The 15,675-nt window shown below is 39.4% G+C and overlaps 1 long non-coding RNA gene across 1 annotated transcript; it reads left to right on the plus strand.

Annotated features, from left to right (window-relative positions):
• The first annotated feature begins 3,725 nt into the window (after positions 1-3,725).
• LOC113562357 lies at positions 3,726-4,805 on the plus strand. Its single transcript, XR_003406878.1, has 2 exons — positions 3,726-3,971; positions 4,387-4,805. It is a non-coding gene; the product is annotated as an uncharacterized LOC113562357 (long non-coding RNA).
• Positions 4,806-15,675: the final 10,870 nt, after the last annotated feature.

Genomic DNA, 15,675 nt, shown 5'->3' on the forward strand with positions numbered 1-15,675 from the left:
CTGATGGAATAGAGTTCGTTGCTATGCTCTTGCTAGAAAATTTTCGCCGTGAAAAATCTGACCACGAGAAACTCCGTTAAATTAAAACGTCTCTCAGCGCGCTGACATTAATTACTTCCGATTAAATTTCAAACTTTCTTTTCATGACCCACACAATCCCGTTTTAATACAAAAGCATTTTTTCTTTTTTTTATTTTATTACTATTGACGCGTGTGATTCACAGCGAAAGCTATACATTTTTCAAGATAAAGATACATATATCGATCATGATTATCGTACCTTTTCATCATCGATTATTGGAGCACGATGACAAACAATTAAAATAGCCCCGTTATAACAATTATATCATAAGCGAAGTAAACGCTTAGTAGTATAATTATAGGTAATACTAATATTTTAAGGATAATTAAAAATTTTATCAAAAGCGAAATGGACGCTTAATAATATAACCAAAGGTATAGCCAATTGTATAGCTATAAGTAGTATAAGTATTAAGGCGATCCTGGAGTTGCTAGTGAACTATTGTTTCACTAGCTCTCGTAATAGCGACTAAAGTCACTAGATTGATAAAGTACCGCAATCCGTGGTAAAATACGTGGAATAAAAATGGCGTTGGAAGTGTATTTAGTGCAAACATGCAACTTATCAACACAACTTATCAACACTAAGTGCAATTCTACGAAGCAGCGTTGCGTTGTATCTCCATTGAGAAAGGCTACATATTGTGATAGATGTGAAGAGAACATAATTGTGATGAAAACACCATGTAGTTGGAATTAAAATGGCGGACGATTGCGGTACATTATCTATCTAGTGACTTTAACAGCGACCGTCCGCTAGCGACACCACCGACAGACTTGACAATTACCGACATGTCGGGAAGACGTATACGCTTCAAAACTCTGAAGCATTTGGATCGTCAAGTGGACTGTAAGCAATTTCCCAACATTATTTCGATAATATGCGATAATGTTGTATGCGGTAATGCACACTTCATTAATATATATATATAATTATATATATTTATAACATTTGTTTTACATGTTTTATCATTTGTACTTCCATATAACATATACCACCAATACATTATATATGTGTGTGTGTGTGTGTGTGTGTGTGTGTGTGTGTGTGTGTGTGTATATAAATGAAGTGTTTTCATGCATTCTGCGAAATAACATTTCCTCGTCATTATATCAAAGACAATTAAATAAATTATATATAGACTAATAATAAACATTATATATCATTAACAAATTTCCTATTATATAATATAAAATATATAATCGCAATTTAATAAATAGCATTTTTGCTTGTATAATTTTTCAAAACTTTTAAAGGTTTACTAAAATATATGTGTAGCGCATGAAAATATTTGATTGCTAAACCAATTATATATATATATATATATATATATATATATATACCCAAGGAGAACAAAAAGTCACGATAATATCAAAATGGTGTCAAAATGTTATCAAAATGGTACAAGTCACAATGACGTCAAACCGGGCAAAAAATGGATTATAATATGCCGTCATTTTGATGTCATTTTGATGTCATTTTGATTAACGCACCGCTGATTATTTTGCATTCCATATTAGGCCAAAGTAGTTTCACAAATTCATAGGTGATAAGGGAGCAATACAAAAATAAATTATTACTTTTTATTGTAGTACATATGTAATACATATTATTGTTTATATAAAAGAAGAATAGTAATAATATGAAAAATATTCATATAATATAAAATATTATATAATAATAGTTGCATAAAATATTATAAAATATAAAATATTGCGTATTTCAAATATCTAAACTATTATAAAGAAGTCTTGGCACTTTAATCAATAACGTAAGAGAGATCGATCTCTTAAGATATGTCATTGTTAGTTTAATTAATTTTTGCATCATTAACTTCGAAACATTAACAGCTAATACTATGTACGTGATTAAAAAAGTAATTAAACTAACAATGTACGTGTATAACAAAGTTTAATATCTTTTACCATATCGTTTACGAGATTTAATAATAATAATAATAATAAGTAAACTTATATGCATCAAGCACATGAAAAACCTTGTAAGTTTAAAACATTTCTTTTAATTTTACATGCTAAAATGAAGAAACTTTTTTAAAACACCAACAAACATGGTACTTTACAAAATGAAGAATGGTAGTAGATTATGCTTTATATTTTAATTGGAAGCAGAACAAAAATAAAAGCCTCAAAGGCACACCAAGAAATAAAGTTTACTAAACGAAAACTAAGAAATAAAAGACAAATAAAATGCATAAGAATCGCAGCAAGTTTGCAACATACAAGGTTTTATGGAACTCACAAAAACCAAAAAGTCGTGCCAGATTATTTCTAAGTAAAGTCGACAAAACAGAATAAGTGAAGACAGAACTTGTGTGTCCCTTTGCCTTCCGTAACAAGTATTTCAACTATAAACACAGAGAAAGTCACTCAAATTATTAATGAACCCGTATAATAATACATGCATTATTAACGTTGGAAGAAAACTAACCATATATAATACTTGACTATCTAAGTGATTATTACACTTTTCAGCACGAATGTGTTAGCAAGGCAGAGGAAAGTGTAAGTAATGTCATGAAAAAAACTATTGTCCGCATCCAGACAATATAACCTTTCCAATATAACCTTTCACGACTATCGGTTTCTCTGCCTAGCTTCACGTTCCCGTCTACGATAACGATTACAATAAACGTATAAACACTCACGTCTTTGTTCCTTGCTAACAGCCTAACCTCCAAAAATACTATAAGCTCTCGATACACAACAATATACCTCAACTCAAACTTAAGAGTCGAGACAATAATTTAGCATTATAAATACCTTTAATGAAGTAATTTCCATTCCGGCAGCTTCCATACAGACACAACCACGTTGAATTTCCACACTACGTAATTAGTACTAACGAAAACGCGGGCGTAAGATATAAATCCGCTCTCTTCTGTCTTCTGGCCGACTCGAGAATGACTCTCGATATCGATAATCTAGCTAGCTATAGATCGACATATCGATAATGTCACAATGATGTCAATTTGACATTACTGCAAGGAGCCTTGATGATAAATTGACCATTTTGAGTCAAAAAGACATCATTTTGACATTATCGTGACTTTTTGTTGACTTTTTGTTCTCCTTAGGTATATATAAATAATATATTGGTGGTATATATTATATGGAAGTACAAATGACAAAACATGTAAAACAAATGTTATATATATATATATATATATATATATATATATATATATATATAAGCAATCTCCCAACATTATTTCGATAATATGCGATAATGTTGTATGCGGTATTGCACACAGTGTCATTTCCTTTTTGTTACAACAAAACGTTGCAACGGGAAGTACAAATGACAAAACATGTAAAACAAATGTTATATATATATATATATTTATATATAAACACTTCATATATATATATATATTTATATATATATTAATGAAGTGTGCATTACCGCATACAACATTATCGCATATTATCGAAATAATGTTGGGAGATTGCTTATATATATATATATATATATATATATATATAACATTTGTTTTACATGTTTTGTCATTTGTACTTCCATATAATATATACCACCAATATATTATTTATATATACCTAAGGAGAACAAAAAGTCAACAAAAAGTCACGATAATGTCAAAATGATGTCTTTTTGACTCAAAATGGTCAATTTATCATCAAGGCTCCTTGCAGTAATGTCAAATTGACATCATTGTGACATTATCGATATGTCGATCTATAGCTAGCTAGATTATCGATATCGAGAGTCATTCTCGAGTCGGCCAGAAGACAGAAGAGAGCGGATTTATATCTTACGCCCGCGTTTTCGTTAGTACTAATTACGTAGTGTGGAAATTCAACGTGGTTGTGTCTGTATGGAAGCTGCCGGAATGGAAATTACTTCATTAAAGGTATTTATAATGCTAAATTATTGTCTCGACTCTTAAGTTTGAGTTGAGGTATATTGTTGTGTATCGAGAGCTTATAGTATTTTTGGAGGTTAGGCTGTTAGCAAGGAACAAAGACGTGAGTGTTTATACGTTTATTGTAATCGTTATCGTAGACGGGAACGTGAAGCTAGGCAGAGAAACCGATAGTCGTGAAAGGTTATATTGGAAAGGTTATATTGTCTGGATGCGGACAATAGTTTTTTTCATGACATTACTTACACTTTCCTCTGCCTTGCTAACACATTCGTGCTGAAAAGTGTAATAATCACTTAGATAGTCAAGTATTATATATGGTTAGTTTTCTTCCAACGTTAATAATGCATGTATTATTATACGGGTTCATTAATAATTTGAGTGACTTTCTCTGTGTTTATAGTTGAAATACTTGTTACGGAAGGCAAAGGGACACACAAGTTCTGTCTTCACTTATTCTGTTTTGTCGACTTTACTTAGAAATAATCTGGCACGACTTTTTGGTTTTTGTGAGTTCCATAAAACCTTGTATGTTGCAAACTTGCTGCGATTCTTATGCATTTTATTTGTCTTTTATTTCTTAGTTTTCGTTTAGTAAACTTTATTTCTTGGTGTGCCTTTGAGGCTTTTATTTTTGTTCTGCTTCCAATTAAAATATAAAGCATAATCTACTACCATTCTTCATTTTGTAAAGTACCATGTTTGTTGGTGTTTTAAAAAAGTTTCTTCATTTTAGCATGTAAAATTAAAAGAAATGTTTTAAACTTACAAGGTTTTTCATGTGCTTGATGCATATAAGTTTACTTATTATTATTATTATTATTAAATCTCGTAAACGATATGGTAAAAGATATTAAACTTTGTTATACACGTACATTGTTAGTTTAATTACTTTTTTAATCACGTACATAGTATTAGCTGTTAATGTTTCGAAGTTAATGATGCAAAAATTAATTAAACTAACAATGACATATCTTAAGAGATCGATCTCTCTTACGTTATTGATTAAAGTGCCAAGACTTCTTTATAATAGTTTAGATATTTGAAATACGCAATATTTTATATTTTATAATATTTTATGCAACTATTATTATATAATATTTTATATTATATGAATATTTTTCATATTATTACTATTCTTCTTTTATATAAACAATAATATGTATTACATATGTACTACAATAAAAAGTAATAATTTATTTTTGTATTGCTCCCTTATCACCTATGAATTTGTGAAACTACTTTGGCCTAATATGGAATGCAAAATAATCAGCGGTGCGTTAATCAAAATGACATCAAAATGACATCAAAATGACGGCATATTATAATCCATTTTTTGCCCGGTTTGACGTCATTGTGACTTGTACCATTTTGATAACATTTTGACACCATTTTGATATTATCGTGACTTTTTGTTCTCCTTGGGTATATATATATATATATATATATATATATATAATTGGTTTAGCAATCAAATATTTTCATGCGCTACACATATATTTTAGTAAACCTTTAAAAGTTTTGAAAAATTATACAAGCAAAAATGCTATTTATTAAATTGCGATTATATATTTTATATTATATAATAGGAAATTTGTTAATGATATATAATGTTTATTATTAGTCTATATATAATTTATTTAATTGTCTTTGATATAATGACGAGGAAATGTTATTTCGCAGAATGCATGAAAACACTTCATTTATATACACACACACACACACACACACACACACACACACACACACACACACACATATATAATGTATTGGTGGTATATGTTATATGGAAGTACAAATGATAAAACATGTAAAACAAATGTTATAAATATATATAATTATATATATATATTAATGAAGTGTGCATTACCGCATACAACATTATCGCATATTATCGAAATAATGTTGGGAAATTGCTTACAGTCCACTTGACGATCCAAATGCTTCAGAGTTTTGAAGCGTATACGTCTTCCCGACATGTCGGTAATTGTCAAGTCTGTCGGTGGTGTCGCTAGCGGACGGTCGCTGTTAAAGTCACTAGATAGATAATGTACCGCAATCGTCCGCCATTTTAATTCCAACTACATGGTGTTTTCATCACAATTATGTTCTCTTCACATCTATCACAATATGTAGCCTTTCTCAATGGAGATACAACGCAACGCTGCTTCGTAGAATTGCACTTAGTGTTGATAAGTTGTGTTGATAAGTTGCATGTTTGCACTAAATACACTTCCAACGCCATTTTTATTCCACGTATTTTACCACGGATTGCGGTACTTTATCAATCTAGTGACTTTAGTCGCTATTACGAGAGCTAGTGAAACAATAGTTCACTAGCAACTCCAGGATCGCCTTAATACTTATACTACTTATAGCTATACAATTGGCTATACCTTTGGTTATATTATTAAGCGTCCATTTCGCTTTTGATAAAATTTTTAATTATCCTTAAAATATTAGTATTACCTATAATTATACTACTAAGCGTTTACTTCGCTTATGATATAATTGTTATAACGGGGCTATTTTAATTGTTTGTCATCGTGCTCCAATAATCGATGATGAAAAGGTACGATAATCATGATCGATATATGTATCTTTATCTTGAAAAATGTATAGCTTTCGCTGTGAATCACACGCGTCAATAGTAATAAAATAAAAAAAAGAAAAAATGCTTTTGTATTAAAACGGGATTGTGTGGGTCATGAAAAGAAAGTTTGAAATTTAATCGGAAGTAATTAATGTCAGCGCGCTGAGAGACGTTTTAATTTAACGGAGTTTCTCGTGGTCAGATTTTTCACGGCGAAAATTTTCTAGCAAGAGCATAGCAACGAACTCTATTCCATCAGTCACGATGATGCGTTGCGACATGCACCTGCACGTCGACGAGCCTCGGTTTTCGAATTTCTGTTGCAAAGGGTGATTGCCGGCTGACACATCACTGAGAGAACGCCTGAGAGAGTCTGACCTCTAGATTAAATCAACGGTAATCGACTTTTGACTGACCCCCGGGGTTATATATTGATGCGATAGGAAGACACGTGTAACTTATTGTTACGTCCAGAGCTCCGTGAGCTCGAAGGAAGGGCGCAACAGGACGCCTCTCGTATCTTGTGGCGGTCAGGCCCCAAAACACGAGTCGGACTGACCACTTGCTCCGGCTTAAAGGTCAACGACCACGGAGGTCGATTTTACCGTAGGCCCTGGAACGGTCTGTCCGTTGGTCCCTTTTTAGGTCAGGGAAACTGAATCCCTTTTACCTGGGATAGGACCCGTACGATCTGGGAAGGCGGAGACGAATAGAGGGAATTAAAATGAATAATACATCGGTGACTAGTTAACTAATAAACATTTTATTCTAAAGAAAACAAAGTATGTCTAAAACATATTTGGTTGAAAGAAATTTAAAGTGTACGTGTTGTTTTGTGTCTATAAAATGTATAAATTGAAAATGTAGTTTACTCGGAAATTATAATTAATTACAAATTGAAAACTAAGCATAAGCGGAAATTAAACGCTTTACTTCCTAGATCAATTTTCCAAACTGAGTCTATTTAAAAAAAAAACATAAAAACTAAAGGAGAACAACTTAACCAATAAAATAATATATAAATGAAAATTACGGCGACTGATCTATTTCTAAAATCTATTTCTATATTACCACTAATCATTACTTAAAAAATACCGGCGGAGGAGAGAGGCGGGGAACAGGATGGGATATAGGTGTCCTTTGACAATCAGAGAGATCCCGACGTTTGGGTCGGTGTGCCGAAGAGCGGCCCTGAGAGAGGGAATAGGAAAGAAGTCTGGGTCTATCACAATGGCATTAGGTGGTAGAGGGTGAGTGACTGGAGGGAAAATGTGGAGGAATCGCTCTCCTAGAGTCACCAGTGAACGCTGGATGAACTCTTCGACTATGTCGTCATCCCTGACGGGCGACGGAGAACGAGGAGGAGAAGGAGAATTTGCAAAATTCTCCAAATCGCCGGGTCGCACAGGCGAATAGCGTAGGGAGGAGGGAGCTGGAGAAATAGACGGAGAGTAACGGGGAGAGCTAGGAGGTGACACTTGAATGGATGCTCGCGAAGAGGATTCGGACATAGAGAAATAACACGAAGGGGGTGTAAGAGAAGAAGGAGGCGGAGATAAAGAGAGAGAGACGCTTGAAGGGGTTGAAGGACGCAAAGAGGAGCGCGAAGAAGAAACGGAGGGTGCGGAAGAAGAGACGCTTGAAGAGACAGAGAACGGGGAAGGTGTTCGGGGTAGGGGTTCCAGTATCTGAACGGAAGAATCAGGGGATGCCCGATGCGAGGTGGAAGATACTGTTTGGACGGAAAGGGCAGGGGAAGGAGGCCGAAAAGAATCTAATACTATGACCGATGAACTGGTCGAACACGCTGAGGGGGGCCGCGGATCGATCTCGGTCGCGATCTTTTTACGCGGTGGCTCCGTCGTTGGATGGCCCCCAGGAAACGACGCTTGGTCGCTGCTGGATGGTCCCGCAGAGGGAGACGGACTGCGTGATCGTTTGCCGGAAAACACTTAAAGGGGGATACCGGATGAGTCCAGGAGAAATGTATAGAAAAGGGGTAGAAGAGAGCTGAAGGAGAAATGTGAATGAAAATTGTCGATGAACAAACAAAAGGAAGAGAAGACAAAGAGTAAAGAAAAAAGGAGTGACAGCTAAAGGAAAACGCTCACTTGTTTGCAGGTGTATGCTGAAACTTGAAAAAATCCGTTTGTGCCAATGAACTGCCGTCGGGTGGATGGTGTAGCGCACGTCGAGTTGGTTGGGTGATATGTAACTCGCGCACCAAAGTTAGTGTTCACGGCCCGGCACTTGACTTCACAAAACTATTGAAGAAAAATTGTGTCGTTCGCGAAGGCTGACAAGGTACGTTCGTGGTCACGGAAAGAATGAAAAAGCTGCCCTCCGGAGTGGTCATCACCTTTTATACGATAGGGATGACGTGGAAAAGAGGTAGCTTTTTCGGGAACTGTGTTTTCAGGAAACCACCTTTCGAGGGCCGTTAGTTAATTTAATTGCAAATATGATTGGTTGGTCTATGAGGCGATAAACCGTCCACAGATGGTTTCTTTTTAAGCCGGAAGTACCGGTACGTGTGTGGCCGGACTCGTGGTTCCTGTGAGGTATCTACCCGGGGAATAATCCGGCACAGCTGTATCATTTTCTCTTCCAGGAAGAGTGATACACCGCGAGCCTACAGTCACGCGCGACCGAATTTGTTGCTTGTTTTTTATAAATTGATCAGTAAGACCAAAGGGTTCGATATCCGGATCTAATATCGCGCCTGCCCGGACACGTGCGTCACAACCCGCGGTTCTTGTGAAGGTATTTCCTCGGATCCGACACAGCTGTGTCACCGTTCCTTTTAATCCCTCACTGGGGCCCTATTGATCGCACGCGACCGGCTCGACGCGTCGCCTCATTGACCGACAATTAAAAAATATCGCTAATTTCCTTGGAAGCAAGGAACTGTGCAGTCTCTGGACGTAACATTATTAACGCTATTATTTATATACTTCTTTATGCGCGATTCGCCGCGATATCCGGCAGAGTTTCGTTACGTAAATCTCGTTACTCGGGACGTCCTCTCTTGTTTCCCCTTAGATCTCGGCAGTTGCTGAAAATTACTCTCTCGTTATCTTCGAACGATGGGAAATCCCAAAGTCCCGACCGACAAAAACTGAAAAGATCGCGTCGGGCAGCCATCGCATCGTATTTCGTTCAAGGTCTAAATTAGACCGTCTAATCGAGTTAGCTGAGATCTGATCACAGATGCGAGATCCTATCCTATCACCTGCTCTCGTTAATTATTGCGCTCACCTGATTATCTTCGCCGTAACTGTCTTTGGACGAGAAGAAGACCGTTTCAAAGCCAAACGATAAACACGATCTGCAATCGCTGTTTCATTCCTCTTTATCGTTCATACGTGCACGTGTGCATCGAGTGCCATCACAGAATTCACCACCCTCGTTCTACCTACCTGCTGTTCATCCCTCTTTCGATTCACAACGTTCAGAATAACACTGGCTACGCAAAGGATCCGTAGCGATCACGATATATTATATTCATACGGTTTCTCCCCTCTCTCTGAACTTTCCTCAGAGCGGACAGAGATCTGCGTGCTCCGGCAAAAATCACGCGATGATCATCGCGTGGTCGATGACGATAATCGATATGCGAAACGTCGCAGCGCGCAAACATGCCGAATAACTCCGGCGCGACGGTTCCTTGTCCCGGCGACACCCCTGACGACATCGATTCCTCGATGCCTCGATGCCTCGTGCTCGTGACGTCGCCCGTGGCAAGAGGAGAGGCGGAGGGAACTTTGTGGTAGGGACTTGAAACTATGTAGTTGTTTTCATCTCTTTCGTAGTGGACATGTCGCGAGTTCTCCTGCCGTAGTAAATCCGAACACGCCAACGCTCGCACTGTGGCATTCGTACTGAAGGTGTATCCTCCTCCGAGTAGAAACCTCCTCCGAGGTGATCCCGAGCGGAGCACGCTGCGACGACCAGCTTGAATCCAAGAGGAACCTCTGATTCTCTCCTCGTAGACCTGCATCGCTGTGCCGTTGTTCTCCGTCACGAGAAAGCTAGAGGAAACGCTGTTGCATTTTGCGGAAATTCGACGACCGTCATTCGGAAAAAGGGAGAGAGAGAGAGAGAGAGAAAGAAAGGCAGAGAGAGAGAGAGAGAGAGAGAGAGAGAGACCGTCCTTCATTCCCGAGTAATCAAGCAGGGAATAGATGAAGAGCATCCCTCTCTCAGGGAAGAATTTCAAGGTTCACGAGGTGAGTCCTGAGCTGGTCCACTTCAGATCTGTCGTCGCTCTCTGAAAACGATTCTGCGCCCTTCTTTAGTCCTTCTCACGAGAACCGTAAGCTTTTCCGTGTGCATTGCATTCTTTCTCTTTTTTCTTTTTTTTCTTAATGCATGGCTTGTAAATCGTAGAAACGTGCCGATAACGCAAAACTTTGTATTAAAAGTTAATATGAACTTTCGCGTTTGAATTTTGCTAAAAACATCCGAACGGACTTTTCCGTTAACCATACATCAAGCGGTCACACGATGACGATGATGATAAGGAGATGCGCATTTAAATAGACGCGCCTAATGATTCAACTTGATTCGTACTTGTATTCTTAATTGCATGCTTGATTTCTATCTCGCGCATCTGCGCGACATCCATGTTCTTGCAAAAGGGAGAAAACACTTCCTCCTACTCCGTACACTCTTTCCACATCTTTCTGTCCACTTCCTATCAATCTCATGAGACAAATCAAAGTTCTGCGGGGAACCGGCGCAGGCGGCGTCTGAAACTTGCAGGCTAGCTTGCAAGCGAGTTCGACGGCGGTTTTTGCGGGGACACCGATTAATTAATTGGCCGTGATATTTGGCAGTCTGACGTACATATAAGGTCGTACATATTTTAATGAGTGCACTTATAAATAATATATCGCATACGATGATAACGCGCCTCGTTCGTCTCGCCTTGTGAGACTAGTGTGGTGACGCCGATTGTCGCTGATACTATTGTAATCTCTGGCCTACGTTGTATCTCCAATTATTTCTACGTTTCTACCTTTGCTTATCGTCCCTACCGTTTTATCGTGCATTCTGTTCACGCTGCCCGAAACGGCCCGATTAACAAACCGTTTGACTGGATGACCTGAGAAATTGAATCGAACGCCAGCGATTAGAAAGATCAAAACGCTCTGCTCGCGTCTATAAACGCGACAGTTGAACGGCGAACTTTGACTCTGAGAGAGAGAAAGAAAGAGGAAAAAATCCGAATATTTAATCGATATGAAATAATAATAATAATAATAAAATATGAAATTGGCGGTAGAACGTATTGAGTTGACCGGAAAGTCCGTGCCGATTGTTTTAGCAAAATCAAGTTTTGATGCAAAATTTTGCGTTCTTTTGGAATTTTGGAAAAAAGTTGGAACGGACTTTCTGGTCAATCCAATAGAATCTTCCTCGAGTCACTTTGCGCGCTTCACGGTGCCGATGATCTGCGAAACTCATTTCCTTGGGGTTCCTTCTATCTGTGTGGTCTCCTGATAAATATATAGTCTATTTCTGCAAAACGAAAATTTCATAGGGGTTATCGCGGCATGATAAAAATTTCTACGTGCGCCACAATTTCGGCTTGACATAATCTACGCGCTCGATTAAGAATTTATTATTATTTACGAGCCGTTACAACACAAATCCAAGTGTGTAGTATCTAAATACTACTACGTGCGTGTAATTTTTGACTTTCCGCGCAAAAATTATTACTTCACCGCACAAAACATAAATTTGCACGTTTCAATGCTTAATTAAACACGCTCCGCTGTGTGCAAACACGATACACAACATTAATCGTGTGTGTAAAAATGAAACAAAGTGTAATTCCTAAATCTGCGATTCAACATGCAAGCGTCTAAAAAGTCACACTTAGCCATGTACAATCATACAGACAAAACGCGCAAAATGTCGCTACACCATTTTACACATGCACAGGCACAAGTAAAAAACTACACACCTAGATTCGCGATGCAAATCTCGGTCTTCTCGCCTGCATCCGAATCGTAATATCTCAATATTCTTTGCTACGTACTACGCTAATTATCCACGAACCTGGGTGGGTTTAATGCTGTCTCATGTCTCTGGCATGACACGACGACGACTATATAAGTCGGCACAAACAGATCCGTCGGAGAAGTGCGAAAGCTCCATATGGCACGCGTTTCCACCGCGAAATCTCCAAGCAGGCGCGAGCGTTTAGCGCCCTTTTCGCCCTCCTCGTGCGCGCTTGTGTGCATGTATTACACCTGTGTACGTGCATCGCGCGGAGTTGACGAATTGCCGTCAGATGTTAGTACGATTAAACGACAATTCCTCGTGGCGTGGCACAGACACACGCGTCTAGCGTGTCTCGACTGCATCCCGTGGCGATGATAAGGTCGTTACTCAAATTAAAGGAAGAGCCGGCGCGAACGCTACGAACCCTACGGGGAATCTTCGGGGAGCACATTGCCCCTGCGTAATTCATTTGCTTGAGGGTTTATCGAGCAGTTTGCTTGGCGGTTGACAACGAAGCTGTTGATCTTGCGCGAGGGTTTCCGTCACCGCGGCAAGTGCATCCGCGTGTGCGGCCCGCGAATTTCAGAAAGGCTCATCCCTCTCGCGAAAGAAGATTTCGGAGAAACCCCGTAAGTATCCGGGGTCACGAGCGGCTTTTTAGATAAGCTGGATAGATACTGGCGAAGCTAGTCGAAATATGTTTGTGAAAGTACGCGGAGATCCTTGGTCTTAATTCGCTCTTAAATATCACCCCTCAGGAGATGGAAGTTGTTTGTGGAAGATTACAGCAATATTTTTTAACGTAACGTAATTTATTACCTCCGATGCGTTTAATTAAATGGACCTCGCTCATATTCGAGGCTGAGTGCAAATAATTTCAGTTTCAATTTTCAATTTTAAACTATTAATTTCCGCTTAATCTCATAAATTCAAGGATCTGTTCGGAGCCGTGTGTGCGTCGCTTGAGCGAGTCTATTATGAACTTGGCGCTATTTTCACCGCTAAAAGATATATTTATCGTCAAATCAGATCGCGATCACTTGGCGACAGTCACACAGTCACATTTGCGCAAATGCGCCGTGAAATTATTAAAAACCACCGTTTTTTCGCTACCTCGCGTGCCGCGTCGCGCGTCCAGCTGCGCGGCGACGCAACATCGCAATAATTCTTTTTATCATTCTAACGCCGGCAAGTCATAGCGATCGAGTTTTTCTTCCTCGTTCGTGGTGATGATTCGCGTGTAAACACGAGGTTGTTGTTTGGGAAATATCTCTGGGGGATATCGTGAGATAGAGGCGAACGTCGCTCACGGACGTTCGTTCGTGCGAGGCCGTAGACGGTTCATCGCTGCTGATTTCTGCGCTTGCCTCCCTTGGCTCCTCGACCTTCGAAAAATGTTCCAGCTCCTCCACTTTCCGCAATCGCAGAACCATCAGGTTCAGAGAATCACGCGTTTTTAATCGCGTAATTTAATTTGATCGACGGTTTTTTCTTTTTCTCTCTTTTTTTAAAAATTATTTTCGCTTCTATCGTTGACTATATTAAATCATCGTGAGGGCTCATTGTGGCTGATATTGGTGTGCGATCAAAGGCCCTCCCGATCAAACATCTCGACGGAATTATCGCGGTCGAAGGATCCTTCTGGCGCGTGCGACGACGACGACGACGATGACGACGCGACGATCGGAAGCAAGGACCGTCGAGATGCGGCCGGGTCGGCTAGTAAATAGAATGATTACGTCATCTGCGACCGTCTAGCACGATAACAACGCCGTTACTGAATGGAAATTCGGCGATCATCACGCGGCACCCTTTCCACCCTCGCCCGCGCGCGATTTGCTTCCATATAACTGTCACCCGGTATTTCCCGATATGATTCATTACATTCATTGGCGTTTAGGCGTTTTGCTGCGATGCTCGATGACGAGGAACGTTCCAGGCGAGCAGGAAATCCAAAATTGTTGATGCACGTTTGTTAACGCATTTTAACGACGCACGTTTCCTTCGTTCGCGCTTCGAGCGATCTTCAGGTTTCAGATGTTTAGCTGTGGACTTGACACCTCGGTATAAATCATTCAGGAAAATGAAGGTTCTTCGGTTGAATATCCGTTTTGCAGTTTACCCGAGCGAAACTGCGTCGTTCGCGCTTAAAGACAAATTTAATTCGAAGGCGCGCTTCTTCGGCGCGGCCGAAGAAATCCCGGGCGATTTTCCGATTCGCATAATTGCGATCTTCATTTAACGCCGTCTCGCGCGGCCGTTATCTTCTAACGCGCAGTTTGCGATAATAATCCCCGGGGCTACAATAAAAATGACGGGATACGATAAAAGGGCGCGGGATATTATAAAGCGGATAGGATAGAATAAAAGTGTCAGGAGCGCGACAACGTAACTGTAAACGTCCACTTTCGTAAAACTCACGGAAGACCGTTTCTCCGTCGATCGCCGACGGATTACTTCGTCTTCCGCTGCGCTTCGCTGTAATCCGCTCCCGGCTGCGCGCTACTTTGCGCGCGATAATCGGCGAACGAGTTGTCGTCGTTCACGATTCTATTTCTAACGTCTCGATATTATTATTATTATTATTATTATTATATTGTCTGGCTCGACGCTTTTATTTAATCGAGAGACGCGAGACGCGCGCCGGCGCCGCGCGGTTTAATTGCCGGAATTAATAATCCATTTACGGCACAGCAAGTGTAACATTTATTGTACCTGATGAGCTACGTGACACGCACGACCCTCAACCCGGCCGGGGCATTCCAATTGGATTTTATATTGCCCCTCGATGTCTCTTTTATAATAATGTATAGGCGATTACGGATTACATAATATAACATAATATACAGATAATAACAACTGTGCAGTAATGTGCTGGAAATTTATGTAACTGTACGCTGCAGCTCGTTTATTAGGGTCAACTCGACCACGATACGATCGGGCTTAAATCCACCGATATTAAATCCGTCGTTACGCGCAATTCGCGCGACCCCCGCAAATTCCGCGGGAAGAATCGCGTAGAATCATTAATGTAAATCACGGTGCCTATGATTTCTGTTTCGGTTTTGCAACGTATTTGCGTGACGC

This window comes from Ooceraea biroi, chromosome 8 (assembly GCF_003672135.1).
Source record: "Ooceraea biroi isolate clonal line C1 chromosome 8, Obir_v5.4, whole genome shotgun sequence".
Lineage (NCBI taxonomy): Eukaryota > Metazoa > Arthropoda > Insecta > Hymenoptera > Formicidae > Ooceraea > Ooceraea biroi.